The sequence below is a fragment of the Furipterus horrens genome, unplaced genomic scaffold (genome assembly GCF_987537825.1).
Source record: "Furipterus horrens unplaced genomic scaffold, mFurHor1.1.pri manual_scaffold_2, whole genome shotgun sequence".
NCBI lineage: Eukaryota > Metazoa > Chordata > Mammalia > Chiroptera > Furipteridae > Furipterus > Furipterus horrens.
This window is the reverse complement of record NW_028327172.1, coordinates 171,577,061-171,582,906: the sequence shown is the minus strand read 5'-3', so window position 1 is coordinate 171,582,906 and position 5,846 is coordinate 171,577,061. Positions and strand designations below refer to the sequence as shown.

The following is a 5,846-nucleotide window of genomic DNA, read 5'->3' as shown; positions in this document are numbered from 1 at the left end:
TCATCTGCACATATGGACTTGGTGCACACTCAATACTTATGCACACTCACACATGCCTTTCATCCTGGCTGAGACCATTCTACTTTTCCAGTTGACTGCTTAGTCTGTGAGAACTTTTTCTGGAAAAAATCTTTAGTATTTTAAAAAATGTTTAATGTAACGAGAGGCATTAATCAATATCTAGCATCTACCCGAGTGACTGCGTACCTCAGTCCATGTAAAGTAAGTGATAAATTCATTGACAGTTCATGAAAGGCTTAGGGCGTCCGCACTCAAGCTCACTTGAAGAAAGAGTGCTCACTGTCTCCCCATACAGTGTATGAGTAGTTTAATTTTTCTTTCCAAAAGTCAAGGCAATGTGCTTCTCTAAATTTAAATAATGTCTTAAATTTTAATTCCTATATGTTATTTATTTATTTAAATTTTTCCCTTTCAGGGTCCAGAGCTGGCAGCCAAAAGCCAGGCTGCTTGAGAAATGTAAAATAAATACCAACAAAGGTAATACTTCTTATCTCAACCAAATGCCAAATGTATTTGAAGTTTCTTGGTTGCCCTGGCTTTTCTCCTCTCATGCTTCAATGTCTTCTTCTGATTCATCCCACATGCCTTGTACCTAACAGACCCCAATATTGGTTCTGTGATATTTTTCTGGTCATCTGCCACTCCTTATGGGCTGGCACTGCTGCCTTTCAGCTGGCAATTCTTATTGTTCAAGCAGATTTCTAAACAGCCCAAAGACACGCATTGCCCTGCCTCTCTGCTATTGCACTCGGCTCTCTGGACCGGAAAGCGGAGGCGATCGAATGTCTGAATGTTGACGGTCAGAGGGAGGGTTGGGATGGCAGACAGGTCTCACTAAACTTGTTCCAGGAGTCCTGCTGGAGCATTTACATAAACAAAAAGCAATGTTTATATTTCAAAAAGATATATAAAGGATGCCTTTTCTTCTGCAGTTCAGGTAAGACTCATGCACAAACTTTAGGAATAAAATGTTGCATAGATATAGCAATGATGTTCAGTTCCTGGGAGGAGAGAGACCTGGACCACCACAGAGAGTATGTTTGTATCTACAAGAGGCAAAACATAGTTACCATTGACCATTTTTTATAAACATGACTTTTCATCACCCACGTTGTAATATTGTGCACTCTACTGCTGCATACTATTTTTTCTTCCCAGGTTGTGGATGAAAAAAGAGAAAGACCAACTTATCTACTTCCAGCTGTCCTGTGGTGAATTTCTTTTTCTGAGATGAACACAGTAAAAAAGATTCTCCTGGAGACTTTACCTGAAACCATGTTATTGCAGCAAGCAATAAACAACAAAATTATAAAGCTGTTTCTCAAAGACTAATGTTATGTGTCAAACTGATAACAAAATTAAGCAATCAAGATTCATTTAGTCCATCAGCATCTCTGGCTCACTGGCTAAATCTACTCCATGGAAGGCAGGACTCGAAATAGCAGTTGTGTTGGCAGAATCCTCCCAGATTCCGTTCTTGCTGCTACTGGGAAAGAAAAGGGGAATTGAGGGCACCCAGCATTGCTGCCTCTCCTACTACCATTATTATTACTTGCTAGCACTGAATATTTTCCATGTACCCAACACTGTCCTAGGTACTTTTCATGCATTATCTCATTTAATCCTAACAAGTTTATAAAGTAGACATCATTTCTATTCCCATTTTACAAACAGAGAATCTGAGGCTTGGGGAGATGAGCTATTTGTGTAGGGTCATATGACTAGTGATTGGTGGAACCAAGGTTTGAGTCCTCTAATTCCAGAAGAATATTCTTAGCCCCTGTACACACTATCTCTTGGTATGGCCATATTGTGTGCCTTATAAAATCTGCTATTTAGAGAGAAGGGGGAGGACAGTGATTCTTCTCTCTCTTCATTCCAAGCCAAAATCGCTGTTATGTTGGAGCTGTAAGTGCTTGGCAGAGATGTTTAAGGAAAGGTAATGATAGGAACTGCGAAGCCAGGAAATGAAGGTTGGTCATGGGTTCAGGGCCTGATCATCCTTATCAGTCTCTAAAATTTTAAGGCTTTTAACCTTTCAATGTCTGAAATTGAAGGTGATGATCACTTAATAAATACTACCTGAGAATATTCATAGAGTTCCTTCAGAATAACATTTAGGGCATAGTTTTGGGGATTCTTATTCATTTATGCAACAAATATTTATTAAACTATTATTGTGTGTCAGTTATTGTGGATACAAATATGAGCCAATTATATATGGTTCTTGCATCTTGCAGGGCAGGGGAGAAGGACCATAAGCAAGCAATCACATGTGATGTCATAGGTGCAGGGATGGAAGATGGCCCAGCTGTGGGTGTACCTGGCACAGGCACTTAGTGTAAGCTGAAGATGCTGGGTGAGAAGGGGGTGTGGGGTTTCAAATTCCTACTACCATTAACTTGCCGTATGGCCTCAGACAAGTTCCCTACAACCTACGACCTCCATTTCTTTGTGTAGGATGTGAGAATAACCTCCATGTTACAAAGGTTTCAGAGAAACATATTAAATTACTCTACTATAACATACCAATACAATGGCCAACAGATAACAACTATTTATTTCATAAAGCTATTTTGTCCTTTAACCATTTTTCTAAGTACTCTCACTAATGAGGATATCAAGGAAGAAAGTTTTACTTAAATAATAAATTATAAGTTCAACAAAGAGAAGTGAAACAGAGCACAATTAGCTAATTCAATTTCGTACCTAACAGTGGATCCTATTCTGCATCCAGTACTATGCTAACAGCAGCAACTATGAAACCTGAGACCCAGGAAACATGTTACCATCCTAAGACTCTATCACAGAAGAAGCTGCCATACAGCTCTCCTGATGTGTCAGAGAACAAACTAATACTAACCATTGCGATATGAGGGGGAAAAGGAATGATGTATTCAAAACACATTTTTTTTTCATGGGGAAGAGAGGATTCAGAACAACTTACTTTGTGTTGCTCAGATAGAGCTTATACCAGCAAATAAAACATACCTAAACTTAATGCAGGAATAATTTTTTAGTGCTAGAGATGGTTATAAAAGTGATAAGTCTTGTGGTGCACTAATGAATGTCAAGACTAATGAATGAATGAGCAGTCAGCACCCAAGCTTTTGGTGGGATTTAGGGCTCTAATTGTGGTTATTCTAAAGGTTGCTGTGAAAATAATATCAGTTAAAAATCATCAGTGTGTTTGTACTTGTGTACCTTCCATTTTTTTATACTAAAGGTCAGCATGAAGACCTTATTGTCTTAGAGAACAAATTCTTTGCTGTCTTTTGAGTCCTGCCTTTACTTAAATCATCCCCACTACTTGTCTTTCCTCTGGTGTAAAATTCTACCATTAGGCACTAGGAGAGAACTTAACATCTTTTTAAGCTTTCCAGAGTTTTACTCTGAGAGGATAGTTCCCCTGGGGAGTTAATTTCATGCAATTTTTTAAATGGGGAATTAATTTAGAACACATACAACAGGTTTTTTCCCCTTAGCTGCCAACACCAATCAATTAATAGTGGCTGTCCTGTGGCATTGTGCTATAAATGATTTTGAGGCTGAGTCTTCAGAGGGAAAGAGTGCAGTCACCAATTAGTAATGTCTGCAATGGTGACAGTGACAGCTCTTGCCCAAAGTATTTGCCATCCCTAGAGTAACAGGTCGATTTCTGATACCCAGAGATTTAGAGTAAGATATCAAGGGAACAGCTCTAAGGATGCATGACAGAAGAGGTGTTGAGCATTAAGACTATTTAGAGGACGCTGGAAAGGATGATGAAACCCTGCCAAAGACACTCTTCTGTTTGCTCACCCAGGCTTTCTATCACACTTGGCCATCGATATTCTTTACATTAGCCAATGTGTTCCAAATTTAAATTATAATAGTCTTGTTGTTGTTTTCCAGGCAACCCTATCTCTCTTACTTGTGATATTCCTTTGTCTTGATGACCAGAAATGAGAATATGTGGGTAACAGAATCAAGCAATGGACTGTCAGCCTTGGAGTTGACCTGGTCCAATCCTCCATCTATAAATGAGGAAACTGAGGATAGGAATGGCTAAAGCAGTAACCAGTGATCTCCCATTTCTAAAAATTTTGGACTTCACATTTATTTTAGATTTTTTATTTAATCAGTAATAATCTGTTTTCTATCTTAGACCCAAGAATTGAATGACAGGCAAAGCAGACAGTAGCTGAGGAATGTTGGGACCTCAGCTTTTGATACTAGTTCTTGGCTGATATAGGATCTGAAGTTAAACAAACATTCATTTCTACTTGTGAGTTCATGAGCAAATAATATGACCTTGAGTTTAATTATTCATTCAAAAAATGAGTATTGCTATTATGTAGTCATATAAAGTGCTAGACTCACAGCACGCACTCACTAAATTCAGTCCCATTCCCTTAGGTTTTCTCCAAAAGTTCCTTCTCCCTGCTCATCCCATGGGCTTGAAAATATGCCTAATGCTGGGACTGGGGCCTTAATCATTTATTTGACTCTGGGGTAATACATGTTTGTCTTCTCCCCTGACATTTTAGAACTTTGTACATGTCAACAGACATTTCCAGGAAATGAGGTATTTATCAGAAGTGTTTATTCATTACAAGGCCTACATGGTGTAATCTTGGAAAAACAAGTACATTGACATGATTTATTTTAAAATCCAGTGTTCATTAATGAATGGCTATCTGTCAACATTTCTTCATTGCCATGAATTCAATTTGACCTGGCTCATAGTCGCCTGGAGAAAATATTCACTAGAAAAATTAATTATTAATATTAACCACTTAAAAAGATTATGAAAGGATTCTTCAATTCTATCAAATGGTAGAACACCTTCTATAAAAGTTCATCTGAAATAATGAAGGCTGTTAGACTCATATTTTTTTCTTGTTTTTTTCAGCTACATTAAATGTCAGACTCTTCAAAGAAGTTTACTAGATGCAGGTAGTATATCCTATTTCCAATGTATGAATTCCATGTGCCAGGAGTAAGACACAATGACTACTAAAGTGCATATGAAAAGACTTACCATTCTCAGTGCTCATCACTGTCAACAGGGTCATTGAAAATTGCTGGAAATTAACTTGTGGAATGAGTAAAGGAAGAGGCTATTATATTGAGACAACCCACAGAAGACCTCGTTTTAGCCTTAATTTCACTGTAGGAGAGAAAATACTACATTTAAAACTTGTATTTAATATTGGATAACTGGCTTTAGCTAAATCAAAAGTGTTCATGGTAGCAGGAATACTATTAGAGCTACATTATTTAGTACCTATTATGAGCCAGGTACTGTGCTCAGTGCTTTGCACATATGATTTCATTTAATACAAACAACTATCTGTGTTAATGCAATTTATGTACATTTCACAGATAGAGAAACAGAAACTCTGAGAGCTTAAGTTATTTTCCCAAGGCCACATTAAGCATCAGAGCTCAAAGTTGAACTCAGAATAGCTGTCTCTAAAGCCTTCCCCTGTGTTATTATGGTAAATAATAATGGTTTCTTTATTTATTAGATAGCTGTTAAGCATTTTAGAAGCTATTAGTACAAGAAGGAAGAAATTGTTTTTAATTGAAAACATCTATGTGAATAGGGTGAGTGGAAGTGATGAAGAAGACAAAGATGATGAGCAAATCCAAGATGTGTGAGATATTACTTTTGCCAAATTAATCAAACTCCAATTTTCTTAATATTTCTTCAATGTGGTATTTAACCTAATGTGAAGAGTTAAATAACCAAATCATCAAATTTAATTAATTCAGATGTGTCAACGTAAGTACAAGCAACTTACTTGCAAGCCAGTGATAGATTTCAACTACATAATATA

General features: G+C 37.3%; 1 long non-coding RNA gene across 1 annotated transcript; it reads left to right on the top strand.

The window, feature by feature from the left end:
- The first annotated feature begins 434 nt into the window (after nt 1–434).
- Nucleotides 435–1,334, top strand: LOC150019988 (uncharacterized). Its single transcript, XR_016509315.1, has 2 exons — nt 435–498; nt 1,180–1,334. It is a non-coding gene; the product is annotated as an uncharacterized LOC150019988 (long non-coding RNA).
- The last annotated feature ends 4,512 nt before the right edge of the window (nt 1,335–5,846 follow it).